The sequence below is a fragment of the Neoarius graeffei genome, chromosome 16 (assembly GCF_027579695.1).
Source record: "Neoarius graeffei isolate fNeoGra1 chromosome 16, fNeoGra1.pri, whole genome shotgun sequence".
In the NCBI taxonomy this organism is placed as follows: Eukaryota; Metazoa; Chordata; class Actinopteri; order Siluriformes; family Ariidae; genus Neoarius; species Neoarius graeffei.
The window spans coordinates 22,360,986-22,383,950 of NC_083584.1; the positions used below are offsets into that span (position 1 = coordinate 22,360,986).

The 22,965-nt window shown below is 43.5% G+C and overlaps 1 protein-coding gene across 7 annotated transcripts in view; it reads right to left on the minus strand.

Annotated features, from left to right (window-relative positions):
• The window catches only part of ptk2aa (protein tyrosine kinase 2aa), a 336,131-nt gene that overhangs the window by 144,217 nt on the left and 168,949 nt on the right, over positions 1–22,965 (minus strand). The window lies entirely within an intron of this gene.

A 22,965-nucleotide genomic window follows, 5' to 3' on the forward strand; every position in this document is an offset into this window, starting at 1 on the left:
TGCATGATGATATATTTACATTTCCATAAACGTGTTGACGCATACTGTTAGTGTTATATTTGGAGAATGTTTCCTATAACAATGCATGTTTAATCCCTCTCATCATGTCCACATTCACTGGATATGAACAATCGCGCGCTCTGATTGGCTACTCTACTACTAGGCGATCAGCTCATATAGAGATCTTGCGGTCACGTGACCGGAAAGTACACAGCCGCCATCTTGTCGGTAAAAAGCACAGCTGAATACTGCTGCACTCGTGTACAGAATGGATCAATTTCAACCGATGGACCACACAGCTCATTTTTCTAATGAACAGATAACTAGATATATGTCTAAAATAAATGATCTACAGATTAGTGACCCTTATGGCTTACCGGACGGAGTTTTCACGACCGTGTCAGTGGATATGGAACTGCCAGCGGAATACCCAGACGTGAATAATTACCTCATTAACTTTCCCTCGCTGTTCAGTGGCGAAGCACTGCGTGCTTATAAATCTCTGGACAGTTATCTTTACAGAAATTCAGGATTTGTCAGCGACTCAGATGTGGCATCTTGTAAACAAGAATCCTCACTGGACGGGTAAGTCACTTAAGTATTGAGTATAGCACTGACCAGCCGATTATAGAATAGAATAAGGTAATTCCAGCTGTAATTCCAAATCGTCCGTCTTGTTTACCATGGATCTGGCGTTGGAGGGGTAGAGGTTTAGCAGTGGAGGTTTGAGTGGCTGTTTTCTGAGCTTAGTCAACAGGCCGGCTCTGCCTGCAGCCTTGCTTTTGCTTCCTCTCGCCTCCTTCGCCTGCCAGACCCGATAACAATCCACGGAGACCCCGCTGGTCTCGCTATCTCGTCCGGAATGTTGTGCATGCGATGGAAATCGCTACAAACCGTCATTTTCTGCTGGAAACCAATGTCCAGTAAGTCCATACGGTTGTAGTGGATATTGAAGTCCGATACAGACGAACAACACGCAAAAATACACACAAAAAACGTGCACAGGTAGGGAGAGCTTGTAGCCGCAGCCGTTGTAGTAGAATTGTATATAGTACAGTTTTCCAGAAGAAAAGGTAGAAGTAGAAGCAGAAGTAGAAGGCGGAAATATGGCGTTTGACCGACAAGATGGCGTTTGTTACAATCTGGATTGGCTGTGACGTCACATGCAAGATCTCTATACCGTGAGTAGAGAAAAACAAAATGGCGGAGCGTGTTGCTGAACCAACAGAGGATGAAATAAAAACTGCACTGAAAAACAAAATTAAAAAAAAAAAAACCACAAACAAAAAAAAAGCAACAAAATATAGAATGAAAGTATTTAAGGGTAAGAATGTACATCATCTTTTTTCGCGGTCCGGTTTCCATCAAATCATGCGCTCTGATTGGCTCGCGAGCAGTCCGGAATCCTATGATCCGGATCCTGGTTACGGACCTTTGGCGAAATCGCTCGTTCACAGCAACAAACATCGTAGCAATTTTTTTGTCAACATTTATTTTGGCATTTCTCAGTACAATAGCATTAATTTTACAGCATGGACAGCGATAACGACAGTGTTCACAGCGAAAGCGAGTTTTACCACCCTGATGAAGACGAAATAAAAGAAAACATTTCAGAAGAAAGCCGAAAACAAGCTTGTAGCAGGTTCGTTCTAAATATGGTTTCCCTTTCGGCCGCTCTCATTTTCTGTTAGAATTCGGTAAAGAAAAAAAAATATATATATATATATATATATATATATATATATATATATATATATATATTATTTACCAGTTGTTTAAGGTCACGATATTCACGATTTCACAATACGGACCTCCCAGCTGGTAAATAATATATATTTATTTTTCAAGAATTATTATTATCACATTTTTCACAAACTGCTCCTGTCATTTCACTGGTTTGTCTACATTCTTCATCTTTAAGCATTAAAATATGTCAAATTTTTTTTAGACTGGTTCAAAAACGCAAAGAAGTTTGAAAATTACATCACTGAAATGTCCCAGGAAGAATTAAATAAATGTCTAAAGCTATTCTATACCTCGGCACGACAGGAAGACGGCGCTTTCTACAAAAAAAAACAAACAAACAATACTAAAGTCAATTCATGCAGCCATCGATAGGTATTTAAGAAATGATTTGGTCGGACGTTTTGTATGAAGTTTTTATTTATTGAATTTGCAAGAAATAAAAATGCTCAGTTTCTCAAAATCCAGTGAGCGTGGATAGAATAAAACAATTATTCCATTCAATCTCCTCGTACATGGCTTATAGCTAACTGCACTACGTGTCTCGTCGGCTATCAGCTCATGTACGACTCGATTTTGTGGAATAATTGTTAAATATACCACACCCGTTTGCCAATGATTATAATTTCATATATTAAAGAGTGGCGGCATAGTGGTTAGCGCTGTCGCCTCATAGCAAGAAGGTCCGGGTTCGAGCCCAGCGGCCGATGAGGGCCTTTCTGTGTGGAGTTTGCATGTTCTCCCCGTGTCAGCATGGATTTCTTCCAGGTGCTCCGGTTTCCCCGACAGTCCAAAGACATGCAGGTTAGGCTAATCGGTGGCTCTAAATTGACCGTAGGTGTGAATGTGAGTGTGAATGGTTGTTTGTCTCTACGCATCAGTCCTGCAATGACCTGGCGACTTGTCCAGGGTGTACCCCGCCTCTCGCCCGTAGTCAGCTAGGATAGGCTCCAGCTTGCCTGCGACCCTGTAGGACAGGATAAACGGCTACAGATAATGGGTGGATGGATATTAAAGAACGCTTTTTACCCTTTGTGGAAAAAAATAATAATTTAGTGGGTGACACCGTTATCAGATATTCAAAAATCCAAAATCTACCTACAGAAGAATGAATGCAATATATGTAAAATACTGATGTTCTTTTAATGTACTGGAAATAAACCAGTTCACAGAGAGATATGGGTGACATCATATGAGATGACATCACCCATGCTGAAGCAAGGGTCTGGGACCAACAGGCTGACAGAGTGAGTGACACTATCGCTGTGTTGTTGGCTCCAGAGAGTCGGGTGGGTTGATGTAGAGCTCGTGTGCGATGAGAACTGAACGCCCACACACGCTGCTACTGCTGCTGCTCCAATAAGCACAGAGCTTCCTCACCCTGCCCCCTTCCTGACCACATTACATGCTACAGCAGTCAGTCACTGGGCCTGGATCAGAGATAATCCACAAGGACGCTTACTGCTCAAGTATAAATCTTAGCCTGACTGACTGGTGTCAATAAATCACAGTGGCTATATGGACTGCAGACCTGACGGGCAATATAACGGCTCTTGATTTTAACAGCATCACGTTAAGCTCCGTCCCAGCAGCACTAAACGCATAGCCTCTTCCTGAAAAAAAAAAACACACGCGCACTCTATCTACACTTACCCCTTTTCCACCAAATCAGTTCCAGGGCTGGTTCGGGGCCGGTGCTGGTTCACAACTCATTCAACTTGCGAGCCAGCTGAGAACCAGTTTGCTTTTCCATAGCTGAAAACTAAACTAAGGGAAGCCACGTCATTACGTCGCTGTATACGTCAGTTACGTCGCTACGTTTGCATAAACCTTGGCGCGAATATCGAAGCAAAAACAACACGGAAGAAGCAGCAGCAGCAACAACAATAATAATAATGGATGACTTCGCGTTTGTACAGCTGCTGCTTCTCGCCGCTTAAAAATGGCGACCTTTCACGGTCTTGTTATTGTTGTTGGTCTTAACAACTCCGCCCCCCCGCTGACGTAAGAGGTTCTTTCTTCTGGCCCAGCAGAGAGTTGACGCTAGCCTGGAACCGGTTTTTCTGGCCCCAGAGTAGGGCTGCACGATATATCGTTAAAAAAAAAACGCGATCTCTGTTCACACCTACATGCGATTCACTTTTTGATTAGAGACGATTCTTCTGTTTTTTTTCATCACGAGCCGCGTCACACTTTAGTTTCCCTCTGTGCTCCCGTAAAGTCCACTGTAGTTGCTTTCTCCCTCAACCAATCCTAAATGCACCTGTACGTCATGTGGTTGCGCGTAGCAGCGGGCTTTTTCCCTAAACCAATGATGAATGGACCTGCACGTCACGTGATTCAGCGGCAAGCAAGGCAGAAAGAGATACTTGTTTTTTCGAAACACAGCAGCATGAGTGAGTGAAGAGATATGCGAAGTCTGCATGAGGAAAATGGAGGATGATGAAAACCCAGGCGTTAGCGAAGTGAGCTAGGCAAGTCGTCCAACACAGTTTGTTCCTAAGAGAGGTTCGCATTCTTTGGTGTGGCAATATTTCGGGTTTAAACCCGAAACGAAACGGCTGTCTGTGCTGGCGAGGAAATATTTAGGCATTCCCGCCACAAGCTCACCCTCTGAGCGGCTGTTCAGTACGGGGGGGGGGGGGGGGGGGGGGGGGACATCGTGACTTGTCTCCGGTCATCACTGAAGCCTCAAAATCAGGGATGCAAACACATCCATGGTCAAAAAAAAGAGTGAGGTAGCACGGTGACGCGGACCCCCCCCACACACAAAATATCAGTCAGACAACAGTTTCAACAAAACAGAACATTTATTAATTACTATTATTTATTAATTCAGTTCCCAATCCATCTTCAGTTCCCCACCCCAAAGTCAGTCCATCTTTACTCCTTTTTCTTCTGAATCATGTCAAGCTTTTTAATAGTTTAGAAGTAAGCTAGTTGTCAACATAGCAACACAGTGGGTGCAGGATTGTAACTGAAGCCAAATTACCCAACACTGACACTGTAAATATAGCCAAGTCGGTGGCCAAATCTTAATTAGTTTAAGATTAGGCCGCACTCACGGCCCACCCGGCAAACACATGAAACGGAATGACACTTATCAAGGAACATTATGTTTAAATAAAGACTTCATTACGGTCCATCCCGACACAAACGAATTTCACTCTCATTGACTTTGAAAGGAGGCGAAATTCGCCAATGTTTTTGCTTAATTTAGACAGCCTAAATGACTGTAATGTTGTGGCTACCACGGATGGATGTATGCACCACGAACTCATATAACACACACATGGGTTACACATTACCATTTGATCACTCGATGTTCTAAAATAACAGCTAGTCGGGTGCTAACGGTTAGCATTTTAACTAAGCCAGACAGCCACAAGCTTTAATAAGACCAATTCTTGCACGTATAGAACGGTATTACGGCACTTAAATATTATCTAGGAACAAAAAACAATAGTCATTAACCCATGTAGACACTACGTTGAGAACATATACAGTCATCATGCAACTCCTCAAATAACATTACGTTTTTCAGGCGTTTTTTTACCCCAAGGATAGGTCATGGCTAATATGGTTAGATGAAGGAGGCTAGGTTACGAGAGACAAAGTTTATATATATATATATATATATATATATATATATATATATATATATATATATTAGTGCTGTCAAGCGATTAAAATATTTAATCGCGATTAATGTTGCGACTGTCATAGTTAACTCGCGATTAATCGCAATTTAATCGCACATTTTTGTCACATGAAAAACCATTGTAATTCTCTTATCAGCATAAAAAGTGAATGGGCTTGCTCACCGTTCGAACTACGGGGGTACACGGGGGATCCGAGATCCCCTGAAACAGACATGAGATCCCTTGAAAACATGATTTGGGAAATGCTGGGGGGTCTCTAAAATATTGGCAAAATGATGTTTATTGACATAGCAATCGTGTGTAACGGGAAGCATTTGCATATCCGAAGTGAGCGCACGATGGAGAGCCGCGCTCTGAGACAAGCGCAAGCACCCCCAAGGGAAAAAAAGGGACCCCCCCCCCCCCGAAAATATCGGCATAGTTCGAACACTGGTTGTACCAATGTTTTGTTTTGTTTTTTTTTATTGCAGAGCATAACACGTCTTGTCACAGCCACTGCAAAGTGGGGCTGGAGCCGCCGATGGGAAAACGAAACCTAAGCCGAGCACCGTGGCTCTTCGGGGGAGGGCAGAGGACTCTGGCTGTGCGGGGCGTGGCATCATGTCACAGAGCGTTAATATCGCAATAAAAAAATTATCGCCGTTATAATTGAGTCAAGTTAACGCCGCGACATTTTTGACAGCACTAATATATATATATATATATATATATATATATATATATATATATATATATATGCACAATTATTTTAACACTTACGCTTTGATTGCAGACGAGTAAATGACTTCCACTTCAACGCTGATCATTTACTCCCAGTCACCGAGGCTCCAAAGAAATACACACTAGTAGATGAAATTCAGCAAGTTGATAAAATGAACACACCCATCTGAGGAAAAGCCCGGGAGTCACGTTCCTTAGCAACCAGATTGCCCAGCCATCGGTTCCATCCAGTGACAGTGTAGCAGCTCGCAGTTTGTAACGGAACGCTGTTGAATATTATAATAGCAGCCAGCAGCTACACTGTCAATCTTACTATCTCTGCTGTCAATGGTTCCATATATCCACCAGGGGGAACCAAACGTTGTATGGTCTGCACAGTACTCGGGTCTATCATTACTACCAGAGTGGATTACCGGAGAGCAACCCCCCCCCCCCAAAAAAAACTCTTCGGATCTGCACGAATTACACAAGTCGCCCAAAATGCCGGGGGAAAAAGCGGAATGCGCCGAAAAGCGCGCCGTTTGCACGCTTGCAAAATGTTGACAGACTTGTGTTCTCGGCAAAAAATCTTTCAGCCAATTATGCAGGGCCATGTCCAGGTCCATATTCAGCCCTTTGTGCTTTATGTTAAAAATCACATACGTTTTTTGCACTTAACGAATGGCCAACTTAATAGTTTTGAATAGTTTTTTCCCCCTTTTGTCAGAATTGTTGGTTATGGTTCAGTCAATGGGTTTTCTCTGTTTTTATTACAGTGTTCTGGCTAACACAATGTGTGTAAATGCCTGTTGTAGGTGAACTTCATAGAGTTCATTGGAGTTCATTTTAGAAGTAATTGGGTCTTCTCTGCGTTTTTTATTTTATTGGTGTTCTGGCTAACAGAATGTGTGAATATCTGTTCTAGGTGAACTTCATGGAGGTTATAGCCATGGACATTGTGCACATTGTACATTACCACAACTGCCTTGACCGTATTAGTCGTGATTTTGAATTTGAGATTTGCGTTGAATAAAGATTTAAATTTGTTAAAAAAAAAAAAATCGTGCAGAGAATCGTGATATCAATTCTTATCAAGAAAATCGTGCAGCCCTACCCCAGAGCCAGTTCTTTGTCAGTGGAAACAGAAAACCCGGTTCCAAACTAAGCACTGGCCCCGAACCAGCCCTGGAACTGCTTTGATGGAAAAGGGGCATATGACAGTTCAGACCAAACACTCCACACCATGGCATATTCAAAACATTTTTTCACCATGGCAGACCTCCCGGGTTTGACTGTGCCCCGTTTTCACACTGTAACGACACACGCAGACCGCCAGCATCTCCGAGAAGGAGTCTGATCTCCATGCAAAGTGAGAAAAATACATCTAAATTGTGAACAGTTTCCATCTGGTCATACACACAGACTGCAAAACCTTTGGAAGAGCATAATTAACCAGATAAAACGACAACTCTGGTAACGTTCATATCTTAAAACTTTATTGCTCCAGAATAACGTTTGCGGTTTTTAAATTTATTTGTGTCGCATAAATCATGTCCTTTAAATTTAATTGAGGACATTCCTTCTATGATAAGGAAAGTAAACACTTTTTTGGTTTTCTTAGTAGAGGAAAACAGGTCAGAATTTTTTCACAAAAACCTTCTGCTTTTAATCCAGTAAGATGAGGAATTATTCATGAACAGTGCAGACAGACACCGTTCACGAACATGGATTAAGACTTGTAAGACACCCTTTCACCACTGCGTAACTTCATATACAGACGGCTAACCCTAATTAACATTAAATAACATTATGCTCATCTAAATTACCTCGTAAGAAATCTTGGGGAATCCGACTTCTCGACCAATCGGTATATACGACACACAGCCGCTTCCCAATTACAAATGATACTGGAATAGTGGTGAAAGGGTTTTAATGAAACATGAACCACATACAAGTCAAAGTCCCTCTTACGTCAGAATCCGGTCTCCTCAGGCAGTCTCCTGTCCCAGTACGAACCAGCTCTTTAAGGCGTATGGGTGTGGCGTCGAGCTCCGTTTCGATAGCCCTCAGCCCCTCACCTATTGAGGTATTTCACCTGACGTCACAGGGTCACGTGACGCCCCGGTGTCCACCATTTTGGACGGCAAGCTAGCTAATGTCAACAACAGTAGCTGGTATGTTACTGTAGCAATATTTACGTTCAGTCATTTGGATGACTGTTAAAACCTTTCAGTCTCAAGTTTTTCCTTTACTGGATTTACTAGTTTACTGAGCTAGCGCGCGATGGCTCCCGGCTCGGCCGGAGAGCGCGCGATGGCTCCCGGCTCGGCCGGAGAGCGCGCGATGGCTCCCGGCTCGGCCGGAGAGCGCGCGATGGCTCCCGGCTCGGCCGGAGAGCGCGCGATGGCTCCCGGCTCGGCCGGAGAGCGCGCGATGGCTCCCGGCTCGGCCGGAGAGCGCGCGATGGCTCCCGGCTCGGACGGAGAGCGCGCGATGGCTCCCGGCTCGGACGGAGAGCGCGCGATGGCTCCCGGCTCGGACGGAGAGCGCGCGATGGCTCCCGGCTCGGACGGAGAGCGCGCGATGGCTCGCGGCTCCGCCGGAGAGCGCGCGATGGCTCGCGGCTCGGCCGGAGAGCGCGCGATGGCTCCCGGCTCGGACGGAGAGCGCGCGATGGCTCGCGGCTCGGACGGAGAGCGCGCGATGGCTCGCGGCTCGGACGGAGAGCGCGCGATGGCTCGCGGCTCGGACGGAGAGCGCGCGATGGCTCCCGGCTCGGCCGGAGAGCGCGCGATGGCTCCCGGCCTGGCCGGAGAGCGCTAGCTCAGTAAACTAGTAAATCCAGTAAAGGAAAAACTTGAGACTGAAAGGTTTTAACAGTCATCCAAATGACTGAACGTAAACATTGCTACAGTAACATACCAGCTACTATGTTGTTGACATTAGCTAGTGCTAACAGCTAGTTGCTAGTACACTGCTACAACACAGACACCGACCCTAATAATACAGTTCTTAGTCATTGCCTGGTAACAGCAAATTTATAACGGGCCATGTCTCAACAGACTAAGAAGTTATTTCAATGACATTTAATAACATTTTGTTTATCCTGAGGACCGAAAGTAAATGAAAATGTGAACAAACCTTAGCTGTAATCAGATGGCGACCACCGGCTCCAGGGACGACCCGCTGATGTAGGCATGTTACCCAGCCTGACACAAAATATTTGTAGGCATCCAAACTCTTATACGCTTTCAGATCAATACCTGTGTATGGCGATGGGTTTTTAACGACATAGGTATACAGATCATGTGGGCCGAAGTCAGGTAAAGACGAGGGCTTCGTGTACTTCCGTACGTCAGTGAACAATCCTGGTGGAAGCAGGTAAACATCGTTCTCTAAGCCTGCTAACCTCACTTTTTGCAAATACCTCTCCCTCTGCTCGCCCTGTAAATGCCCTACGTCGCTGGATAGTGAAGGTGTTTTCTGCATCTCGCTCCTTTTTCTTTTGTTTTTCGTTTGTCGCCTTCCTCGCATTCAAACTGATTCGAGCCGTGCCGTCCAAAATGGCAGCATCACATGACTTGGTCACGTGAGTGAAATACCTCAATACAGCTAGGGTTACAGTGGGGGGGAGGGGCAGTCCTGTGGTAACCGCAAGAGTTTGACTTCCCCACTCGCATCTGTATTGCAGCGTGCCTTGCCAGACCAGGGCCAGTAGGTACCATTTTTATGATGGTCTTTGGTATGACCCGACCATGAGTAGAACTCGTGATCTCCCGGTCGAGAGGCGGACATGCGAACCACTAGACCAGCTTGCGGTTGCGGCCAACTCATATATAAGGAAAATGGCTGTAAACTGATTTCAGAACAGTGGGCAGCCAGTTGAGCAATTATAAGTCACAAACAAAAATTTTAGGAGGTAAACTACCCAAACAAAGCTAAGTTAATAAAACCCTGCAGGTGTACCAAAGACCAGAACAAGTCCCATTAAATAGATGGATTATCAAGCATGGCTTTGGCAGGATTGTGTGTTTGAGTATTAGTAGTCAGTGGCAGGGTAATGTCTAATGTCTCTATGGAATTGTGCGTGCGTGCACACGTGTGCACGTTTGTACTCATTACTCATTAGCCTACTTACAGAGTGCACAAAGGCATTGGACTATAGCTTACATTTCTATATTTGTTCAATTTGTTTGCATCAGTTTATGCCTTTCTCTGATTAAACTACAATTCTGGACACTCATCAGCATGGGGATAAGCATTCCATCATCATGACCATTTCTGCACTTGAGAGCAGCATGCATGCAGCAGGCCATTTGCAGGAATTGGTCACGTGTCAATTTTCCCCATAGCAACAAGCCCATGGTGGACAAGCCAACCTGACATTCCTTGACAACCCTAATGCCGCTTTTCCACTACCAACGCGGCCGAGTTGGGCTGAGCCGTGCCGTGCTGAGTTGGGCTGAGTCGAGCTGAGTGGGGCTGTTGGAGTTGCATTTCGACTACAACCGCGCTGAACCGTGCTGGCTGGAAGTGGGTGGACACATTGGGTCGAGTTAGCGAAAGTGGGTGGACGTCACATGATGTCGTTAGGCGGCGCAAACAGTGACATCAGTGACCTTTTAAGCGGTAGTCTCACGACCCGAATAGTAAACAAACATGGAGGACATGGAGTCGTTAGTGTTGCTGGTCTTGGTGCTGTGGCTTGTTGTCACCGACAACGCCAACAGATACTGGCAAGAGCGTATAGATGAGGCGAGGCGCATAAGGCTTCAGAAATTCTTGTAATTCGTAATTCTTCTTCTTCCGGGTTTACGGTGTTTACAGATCCCAGCGTGCTCGCGGGGCATGTGGGCATGTGAGGACACTCCTCCTCACCAATCAGTGCACAGGGGAGTGTCTCCTCACGCCCCTAGCCCCACTCGGCTCGGTTTGGCTCGCTTCAGCCCTACTCCAAAACCGTGCGAGTTTTGGGTGCTGAGTAGGGCTGAAGCGAGCTGAGTCGTGCTGCTCTGAGGTAGTCGAAACGCGAGCCGTGTTGGGCTGAAGTGAGCTGAAAAAGGGTAGTGGAAAAGGACCATAAGAGTCTGACTGGCGATGCAAAGCAATCAATTTCTATAATAGCTGTTTTTACCTTTTCTACTGTCTTGTTTGACCCGAATTTTCATGTGTACTTGGAAAAAGTTTGCGGTTTTAACTTCTGTCGTAAGTTAAAGCGAATCATTGGCCGTAAAAGAGAGTTTTTTGGACTCAAGTTGGTCGCCGCCTAAAGGAATTCATGTGCGAAATGGCGGATTTCTCAGGTATGCTGATAACTAGGGCTGTAACGATATGCGTATCGAAATCGAGATACGCAGAGCCACGATCCGTATCGCGATACAAGAAGGCAGAATCGCGGTACACCCTTTCAAACTTCTCCTCAGCCCAAAAACAGAGGCGCTTCCAAACTTCAATTTATGAATACTTTACTTTTTATTTAAATTACATTTTAAACTTACTTAAATTACTTTTTTTTTTAATATCTATTAGTAAGTCGTTTTTTCGCCGACCTGCGACAATCTTCTGCGAGTCACGCAACGTCCACACTCGCCACTGGCAGAGCATTCATTTCTTTTAAGCGGTCGCCATTCTGGTTGCGACGTGGGGAGCGAATCTGTAAACAAGCAGCTCATTGGCTGGCTAGGTGTGCCACAAGCCAATCACAATCACTTGACCGGAAAGGCATGCAGTGTTGCCAGATTGGGCAGGTTTAGGTGCTTTCTGGCTGGTTTTGAACATATTTTGGGGTGGAAAACGTTAGCAATATCTGGCAACACTGAAGGCATGTCTGCTTGGGCGGAAGCCTTCTGCGGCAGTTACATTTTGACACGTGAGCAATGTTTCACCATAAAAATTCCGTAATTTCCATCTGTTTTCCGCGATCACAGAAAATCATTGGCCCTATGAGAGTGAGACAGTGAGAGAGCCACCCCCCCAAAAAAAAATCTTAACGGATTTACACGATTTGGAAAAATGACTTTTTCAGAACCGAAAAAAACAGAGCTTCCGGCTCAACAGTATTATTTTGAGAAATAAAACAATCTTTGGATATACATTTGTTCATTTTTGCATACATATTACTCATTCTCTGCAGTGGTCTGAATTATTTGTTATTAAATAGTTAATGTAAGTAAGTAAATGTTAATAAGTCAAATTTACTACTTTAAAAAAACATTTAAAAAAAATTGTGGGCGTATCGAATCGTGGGTCAAAAATCGCGATACGAATCGAATTGTGAGTTGGGTGTATCGTTACAGCCCTACTGATAACTTATAATTTCCCCTTTTCTACCTTTAGCATTCGCTTAATGTGTGAAGATTCTTGAAAATAAATACAGATATATCTGTAGATGTGTTTTTAGCCGATAAGAAGCAGATTAAAAAAAAAAGCCCACAACTCTCTTTTACAGCCAATGATTTGCTTTAACTTACGACAGAAGTTAAAACCACAAACTTTTTCCAAGTACACACAAAAATTCAAGTCAAACAAGACAGTAGAAAAGGTAAAAACAGCTATTATAGAAATGGATTGCTTCACATCGCCATTGATTGTCAAGGAGTGTCAAGTTAGCTTGGCCACCACGGGCTTGTTGCTATGGGGGAAAACTGACACGTGACCAATTCCTGCAAATGGCCTATTCCCACTGAACACATGAATAAAACAATAATGTGTGATAATTTGCAGTATTGCTTAATTAGGAATAAAAACAATTAGCCTTCAAAACATTAAAGTCCCATTACATGCTGCAGGCAACACAGCAACTCGCACTGCAGTTTGCGATGCCTTGGCGAGATTGTGGTGGTGTGCATTTTGTACCAAAGAAACTGTCAAACAGAGCTGGGCATGTACAATCCTGTTGTTAATAACTAAATCATCTCATCTCATTATCTCTAGCCGCTTTATCCTTCTACAGGGTCGCAGGCAAGCTGGAGCCCATCCCAGCTGACTATGGGCGAAAGGCGGGGTACACCCTGGACAAGTCGCAGACAACCATTCACACTCACATTCACACCTACGGTCAATTTAGAGTCACCAGTTAACCTAACCTGCATGTCTTTGGACTGTGGGGGAAACCGGAGCACCCGGAGGAAACCCACGCGGACACGGGGAGAACATGCAAACTCCGCACAGAAAGGCCCTCGCCAGCCCCGGGGCTCGAACCCAGGACCTTCTTGCTGTGAGGCGACAGCGCTAACCACTACACCACCGTGCCGCCCATAACTAAATCAAGTAATGATAAATCATACACCGTTATATTATACTGTATACTTTAACTACAGCTCGCCATTATGCAACAAATTCATCAGTTGTACAGAACACATTCTGCATTGCCAGAGGGTAAATTTACACCAAAATGATTTCTGAAGTCATAAACCTCATGCCTGTCTCACAGAGGCTTTCATTTTAATCTGCGCTTTCATGGCTGTCAAAACGAGACTCTGTCTGACGACCTCGGATTTTTACACTCGGTCTGTTTTTCAATAGTTGAAAGCCTGAGTGAAGTGCAAAGCTCATAGAGATCCATTTAAATCACACATCTTTTTATGTGCTGTGAGATGTATTTAAAATCAAAGCCTATTACTGTCAACCATCAACCGTGGCTCAGATGCAGAACCGGCAAAAGTATTTCAGCAAACTGAACCAAGCATGATATACCAAAATTCAAAAAAAAAAAAAAATGCCCATGACTAAAGGCTGACTCGTACTTCTGGTTAACTACAAGCATGCTCGATGGCTGGGGCACATATCCTGGGGTTGTCTGGCACTTCATTTCTGAGGTAGGCAGTATAGCACCATGTGACTAGCCTGGGCCCGCCCATCCTAAGCGTGACGCAACACGAGGGCCTGTTGCGAACTTAGTCTGGCAAGACAAGCTATCTACAGCTCTTCCAAGCTCCTGAAAAATCGGGAGCCAATCAACTTTGAGCATCTCCAACGGCCCTGGGTAGAGGCGTGTTCAAGGCACTGACGTAGTAGAACTGCGACCGGAAGCCATAGATTGTTTACAGAATCTATGCCGGAAGCGCTTCATTCACTAGAAACATTACGAACATGGAGCAGCGGCAAGCCTTTGACACAGCAGTAGATGCTGTATTGAAAGCATTCAACGGGAAGTTCTCATTGAAAACGGAGCAAAGAGCAGCCCTGGAGGTATTTATTGAAAGGAAGGACGTTTTCGCCTTGCTCCCGACCGGCTTCGGTAAGAGTTTAATCTACCAGTTAGCCCTGTCGCATCACATACGTCAGAGGAAAGAGTGATGTGATTGGTTTAAGCTTCGTCACAGCCTTTTCTGGCTTCGACCAGTAGCAAACTGAGGCATTTCAGGGAGGCGGGTCAACCACGCACTTTGGGAAACGGTTGGGCTTAATATCTTTGCCAGACCAAATGCTCGCAGAGCTTTGAAGTCGCGTTAGCCAGACTACCATGTGATACCTTCTCCGACGTTGATTAAACAAAGCAGCGTTGTCTCTCAAATCAAGTAATTATGTACTATTCTAGACCGTTATTGAGTACCAACACGAATGGTTTTCTGATTACAATTACTGTTTGAATTCTAAAATTCTCTTCAACCTACTGAATGGTCTGTTTTGCGTACAAGTCCTCGGGATTTTCTCGATATTTTATTTTCTAGTGAATATTTTTAATGTACAGTGAGGGTTTTTGATTTGCGATATAGATCATTACAACAATCACGTCGACAACAAGTCCAGGTTCTAAAGAGAAACCGAGCCAATCAGTGTGTCGGACATCGCTGTGCATGAAATCGCTAAATATGACAGGTTAACTTGGAAACGAGATGGACGGAGATGTTTTGGCTCTGATGTGCCATCTAGCGGAAGCCGCTCTTAATCCTCCAGATTTAAACGAGACCGTCAATGATGGCGTAGCTCACTCCAGCCCCGTCTAGTCCAGAAGGAACGATCTAAAATGAGCCACCTTGCGCAATAAATGTTGCAAGCTACATACACTATATTCAAGCTATACATATAGAAGCTATACACACCCTAAGAATACCTACCTATTTGCCAGAAAGAATCCAAAACGGCGAGGAATTGACCGAGAAGAAGTGATTTTTGTTGAACTGCTCATTAAAGCATATGGGTCTGTCTCAGAAACTGGGTACTGTGGGGGTAGCCTACTAAATATACTCACAGTCAATAAACTATACGGTTTTGAATGGTGATGTTGGTTTTAATTTGAAATAAAATGATGAAAGAAATGATACAGATAAAACTAAATCTTTGATGTGAATACTCTATTCAGAATTTGGCAAAAATTCTGCAAATTTGTGGAAAAATGGCGGCCTGATCTGGGACATGATAAATGGCTGACTACATCACATTCCCTTAAAAAGGTTGTAGTCCACTGAAAAGTCTACAGTTATCACTAATTGTATTTTAAAGTTGTAACTTTATACACCTAAGGATTGGTGCGCTCACAGAATAATCATAACCGTAATAAACATCATGCAAAATATTTGATCACCGTTGTAACTCCATTTTCCGCATACCCAAAACCAATACGATCGTGTGTTTTGATCTAAACGGAAAGCCTCAGGGTCAAGGTCACTACCTCACCAAAAGTAGTAACTTAAAATCACTACGCCATATAAACATTTAGCTATAAATCTGCGATTTTGGTTTTTAAAACGAAAGCTGAAAGTTAGGTATAGAATATGTTTCTTACAGAATATGTTACGATGGTAGCTGGTCTTGTATGAATTTCTGAGCTATAAAATGAGTTGTGGTCTATTTTTTACCGTAGCGTGTTATTTGTGTGCGGGGAAGGACACACATTAACAATTTGCATGTGTAGAATGGAATTTTCCACTCCAACAGTTAGAAGTTGACCGTGCTTCCATTTGCGGTCTTTCTGTTACGCGGGTGATCTGTTCGGACGTTATCACTGAAAAGGTGAGTTTTGACAGTTTTATTTTGTTTTAGTCTTGCTGTATAAGGCAATAGAATGTTTCTTTTTTTATCTTGCTTTCATATTTCGTAGTGTTTGCGTATTTTTGGCCAATATTTTGCAACCATAGTCAATTTAGATCGAACTTTTGATAGAATCTACAGCCAGTCATTGTGCCCCGCCCCCACCTCGTGCTCCGTCCGGTGCGGTAGCGATGTCCCGTTGCTCGCGCGCCGTAGCAGAGACCCGCGCGACTTTCAGCCGGTACAGTCGCTGTTCTTTTACCATTGCCGTTATTCTCATCTTTCCGCTGTGTTCTTGATTGTGTCCTATTTCGCCGTATCAAATACCCAAAATGTATCATATTATTCATATTTAAGTGAATAATCAATTCAGTCATCATAACTTGGCATTTTTAACCCAAGCAATCAAAAAGAGGAAATTTATTCAATATTTTCACTCGTCTGTGAAGGAGGGGCTTTAATTCTTCATGATGGAGTTATTTTATATGGAAATCAATTTTACAAAAGCATGTGAGTTGTAATCAAAAACATTTTCCACAGTGGAGGCCAGATAAAGTAAGATACCATCTTTACTCTTATTAAAGATGACAAAAGAAACATTGAGTGTTAGGTAAATGCAAAAAAAAAAAGTAAAATTAGAAAATTAATTTTTTGCCCATAATGTCCCAAATGAGAGACCAGTTTCTGAGACGGACCCATATACGCAGAACCATGGCCTCACTTTTCGTTTATAAATGCCTTGAGACCTCTAGAATGACACAGGAATAGTTTTAAGCGTTAACAATAAATCTAATATAGTAATTTTTACAATTAAAGTGATTCATATAGGTAGCGGTCTGAGTGAATGACCTTGACATCTGTGACGTCACAGCAGGAAGTCTATCGGTCTCATCGCCATTTCCGCTATACTAAAACACAGAGCTGCCTGCAACTCCGATCCTCCATTTTGAGCTAATTTATCACCATGCCACGTAGATGTGTTGCTGCACCCGCCAGCAACACGACAGAAGGTGGATTTACGTTGCATTCATGGCCCAAGAATGTTCAAACCGCAAAGATTTGGACGTGTTTTGCGAGAAGTTCACGGACACATTGGGCGCCTATGAAGTGGTCTCTCCTCTGCTCTGCACATTTTACTGAGGACTCGTACGAAACCTCTGATCTGTTGAGGAGCGTTGGCTATAAGCCCGTATTGAAAGAGGGTGCAGGACCAACAATTAAAGGACAAGAAAACTACAAGAAAAGGAAAGTATTTATTTTATTTTATTTTATTTTAAAAGCAAAGTTCAGTTGCACCAGTCCTCCCGGAGTGAGCCGAGGGTTGTTGCTAAAACCCGGGATGGAATGGGACGGGACCTATCAGTCAAACAGTGACCTCCCCGTGGTTGTTGCTAAAACCGGTGACGTCCTGTTCTGTCCCGGGTTTTAGTAATTGCCTGAGCCGAGCAGTAATGGCGGACTACTCAGTATGGAGAAAATAGAGAATGAGTGGAGCAGCCGTCTGATTTCTAAACTGGATATCGCTCCCATCTCGCCCTTACGTGGAAGAAGTGAATGAACGGAGAACTGAACGTCAGATTGTTTCAAAACAGTCAGCCAGAAGAAGCAAGAACACAGACAGGTAAGCTCCGACTCTCATTTGGATAAAAAAAACAACAACAAAAAACACCACCACTCGTCGTTTACCTGCATTTAGATTAATCCATGTAACTTGTGTTGTGTGTTTAAGTTACCGGTATAAGATTATTTAATTTGCTTCAGAATGTGATTGTCTCAGTTCATCTGATTATTTAATTAGCCTTTTACGTTTTATCAGTGAAAATGCATGCATGTACATGTATGTTGCATAAGTTATAGCACCCATTCTGTTTTAATGAGAGTCAACCCACAATCAGTGAAGTCAAATCAGTCTTAGTTGAGCAAGTCGGTAATGCTATTTCTTACTTTCACCATAAATTTTTATTAATATGACTTTGGTCTATAGGTGTCAAAGGCCTTGGACTTAAAACCGGTTATCGCAGTGACATCACACACTCAGGGCTGGCTGGCTCAGCGGGGCAGCTTGAACGCCAAGTTTGTGGTCGATTTTAACTCTCAAAAATATATATATTTTTAATTCAAATTTATGCCGCATACAAGAGTCAAGGATGGAGATACTGTCCACTCAGAAATTTATTTAAAAATAAAGGTTCTGTGTATCTGCTTTAAGGCTTAATTAGTCCATAACTTCATTAATAATTGTAATTAAGCAAATCTGGGTACAAGTGATAGACACCCTAGGTCCCCCTACCTTCATGCCAGAAAGAATCAAAATAGGTGAAGAACTGAGGAAGAAGCAGCGATGTGTGTGGAAACTGCTTGTTAGGGCTTAATTACCCCATATCTTCATTATTAATTGCAATTATGCAAATTTGGATAGAAGCTATATGCACCCCAGGCAGACTCCCCTTCCTGCCAAAAAGAATAAAAATCGGTGAAGAACAGGGGCGTCACTAGGAATTAAGCTTTACTGGGGCACTGCCCCCCCCGCACAATGCACCTTAACGTTCCTGTCCCCAACCTATGCAAAGTGGATAATTCTCATGCTCTCGTGGATGAAGTTATGCGAGGAATAGGTCAACGAGACGGAAAACACATCCCAGTCCCCAAAAAATTATTGTTGGCATTTGGGCTTTTAATGCATGCTGATGCTAAACGCGTCACCTCAACTCTCACGATTCACGAACTTAGCTGGTTAGTTATGACTGACTAGCACATAGCCTACAACCTTAATCTTACCTCTCTCACCCTCCTCCTCATCTGCCACTGTTTCCCTGCCCCTGTCTCTGCTTCGTGAGAAGAACTGTCTGATATCCATTTGGAAAAGTAATTCAATATCGTTTAATTCGATGTAGTTTAATGGGTTTGTTAGAATATGGTTTGCTTAGTTTTGTTGCAAAAACTTCGCGCTACCTTAACTCATCCAGAGCCCGTTCTCGGACTCATCCAAAGAGTAGACTCATCTCTCCAGTAGGCTAAATGGACTCATGGCACGCCGCACGCACGCTATGTTTACAGTGAGAATAGGGCTGTGCGATATATCGAATATACTCGATATATCGCCGAAAATTCTGTGTGCGATACATAAAATTATTATATCGTGACTATCGAGTATTTTATGGTCATCTTCCGACTTGCGTTCGTTTCGTGTTTGTTTAAAACATTTCCCGGTGGTTTTCTCCCTGTCCCTCAGGCAGTAATGTGAGAGGCTGCCTAAGGGTAAAGAAAACAATAACGTCACGCACTCGCCAACCAATCCTGGGCGACATCTCGGTGCTGAAAGGAACTTCCGGGAAGATTTTCTAGTTTCAGCTGTGTTGCCAGATTGGGCGGTTTTAAGTGCGTTTTGGCGGGTTTTGAACATATTTTGGGCTGGAAAACGTCAGCAGTATCTGGCAACACTGCCGGCGGGAAGATTTCCTGGTTCCGGCTTACAGCGCTGACTCAGTTCGTGCAATCGCTGGTGTTGCATAGGCTACCGTGTAAACTCTGTCAATTTCAGCGACAAATTAAAAATGGAAGCGGACGAATTGGTTCCTAAAAGAACTAGTAAGGGGTCAGTCATCTGGCATTTTTTTTGGATATCGCGAGGAGGACGTGGAACAGCAAATGCCAGTTTGTAAAGTGTGCAAAAAAAAACATCATCACGAAAGGCAGCAGCCGGAATTATACACATCTGAGAGGCAGAGCCAGAAAACATTCAGTTCAAAAGTGTGCAAAGAGAAAAATGATGTTTTGCAGATCTCTCTCTTCTCTCCTTCAATCTCTCTCTCTATTGTGAATGTTCCAGTGGTTCTCAGTAGTCAGGTTAATAGCTTGGAGATCTATTTTTTTAAATAATTTAATGAATGAGCACTTTTCTTATTTAGGCTAAATGTCTCTCTCAGTGTTGAGCTGCACTTTATTGATTTGAGCTCTGAGCAGCTCTGTATTGTTTTGCCCCTTTGTTGCAATTTTCAAGATTGTTTTTGCAGTTTGTGCCACATCTTTGTTGAATAAAAATAGTCTTATTTCAACTCAATTGTGATTAATCACTAACATGAAAATTTAAAATGTCTTGTTGAAAACCACCTGTAAAGTTAACCAAGAATGTTATTTAATCTGCAGGGATTGTAGTGAAAACAGTAAAGAGTAAAAGTTAGATTTCATGGGGTCCTTTAGAGGAGATTTCAATATATCGAGATATATATCGTATATCGTGAAACGGAGAAAATGTATCGGGATATTCATTTTTTCCCCATATCGCACAGCCCTAAGTGAGAATCTCCCAGACCAATCAGAAAATTAGTTACAAGAAAAGGCGATAGAAGTTTGAAACACACTCTGTCCTACAACTTACAGTAGATAAACGATCTGCCAAAGAAATTAGCTTGTTACGAAAATCTTTCAACATTTTCTTACTGGGGCACAGCTGATTTTTACTGGGGCACGTGCCCCAGTAAAAAAGGCCTAGTGACACCCTGGTGAAGAACTGAGAGAAGAAGAAGCAATTTTTGTGAAATGTGGGCGACGACGATGGACGGATGACAGACGACACATGATGGCAGAAGCTCATCGCCTGTCGGCTGGATGAGCTAATAAAATACGCAATCGAGTATGTGAACAATGCTGCTTGCATAGCAGCTGTGTGCACACATACACTTGGAGAAAGTGAAGTATATTTGCACCTTAAATTGTATATATTTGAAATGACAGTTTGTCCCATGAGGCTTTCCAGGGACGATGTACTCCTACAGCTGGGGGAAAAACGTTAGGGATTCGTATCCATGTGGCGTTTTGACCAAGAGTGATGTAGAAACCAGTCAGATGCAAAAGTCAGACTGTAAAAGTGTAATCCATGAGGCTACAGCTAAAGCCATCATATATCACACACACTCACATACCCACACATCCATGACCTAATCAAGACTGAATCAGACCAATAACAACCACCACGCTATGAATTTGTTAGCTTTGGCAACCTGCAAATAAGCATATAGATTCGGAGACAACCTGAGCAGAGTTCTTTCAGCCGAGCATGACTCCAGGAGCCAGATTACTCCCGTTTATCTAATCAACTCCCTTTCCTGCATAAATCCAGTCGGATGATTACCTACAGCAAAGCCGCCAGACTACCAAGTTTACTTAAAGGCTTATATAACTGTGAAATATGCAGATCTTAAAGGGCGATAAAACCCCACACGTTGCATCCACGCTGTGCGGACGTGGCAGTGTGCGATTACAGGAGCTGATTAAAGTTCCGATGAATACGAGACATGTGAGAATCCATCAGGGACGGTCACAGGAAGAGGAACAAGATGTTAATCTGTCTGGCGGAAGGGAAGCCTGCTGATCAATTGAGCATCTGCTCCAAAACAGACTTGATTTGCGTTCACAGAGCCAGGAAACCGAGAGGCGAACGAACCCAATACTTCTGATCCCAGGATATAGGGAGGGAAGTAAGACTTTCTGGGACAGAGGCTCAAGAGATTAGAGCTTCAAAAGGGTTCTGCTACATTCATTAACCTGGAGAGGCACAGAGTGCCTCCATACATGCACATATGTCACCTCAGCTTGTAATGAACAAACGTTGAACCTTGAGAACACTAAAACGGCATCGGTGTGGAACACAAGTCGATGAAACAGTTTAGATGGAGGCAGACTGAGTTGATGGGAAATGGGAACGTGCACAATGAGGAGTTGATCTTCTTGATTACATTATTCATGTCCAATGTGGCTCTGTTCCACCGACTCCAGTTCTCTTCTGTATTTTTCCCTCAGTAGACCTCCTCGGACTTGAGATCACGCGATCTGAATTGGGTGAACACAAATCCAAAATGGTGGGCGCCAATAGCGCTACTAGTGCAGCCAGTGATACAACTTGGACAAAAAAACAAAACAAGAAGACCGTCATCTATATCCCCCGCCCTATATACCAAGTTTCAAGATATTGTCACATTTTTCAAGTTCTGCTGCAGGAAACCAACCCTACCTCTTTACACTGACCTCAGCAGCCCATGGCATAAACCCACCGGACCTTTGGTGAGCTAAAAATTTTAATTTCTCACATTTCTTAGCACATATACATTACTTAATCAACACATATACCAACTTTCAAGACCATACCACTCATAGTTTTCAAGTTCTGCTCCGGAAACAAAACCCACCCCTAAGACTAACCTGAGAGACCGAGTCTGAAATTGTTTCCATGGAAACATGAAAAATTTAAATTTCTTAGTACGAAAAGGCACGTCTACATCACCTCGTTAACATATTTCAATATTAGGCCCTTTACTTTTTCTCATCTATGTCAATGACATTTCCTCAGCTGTTAAATGTAAACTTCTGCTTTATGCAGATGACCCGGCAATAATTGTACCAGGCAGCAATCCGGAGGAAATGCGACATAGATTATCAAGGGAGTTAGAGTCAATCAGGGAATGGCTGATTGACAATAAGCTCTCCTTACATCTTGGCAAAACGGAGTCAATTCTCTTCGGATCTAAGAGAAAACTCAACAAAATTAGTTCCATTCAGGTGCAATGTGCTGGCAGTACTCTGACATGTCAATCCAGTGTTAAGTATTTGGGGGTCGAATTGGACCAATCCCTGGATGGGGAATGCATTGTGGATAAAATAGTTAAGAAATCCAATGCTAAACTAAGGTGGGGTTTACATTAGACCGTATCAGCGGATCATCAGATTAACGTTTTTAAAACGATTAGTGTGCACACAGCAACACCAATACACGGATACGCTCGGCTCCGCAGGCATCCTGCGCTCCAAATCACTCCGCCCTGAACAGCGAGTGCCCTCTGGAGGGTGCGCACTCCGGCCCTGCGTAGCTCACAGAGCGCGCGAGTGAAGTGCA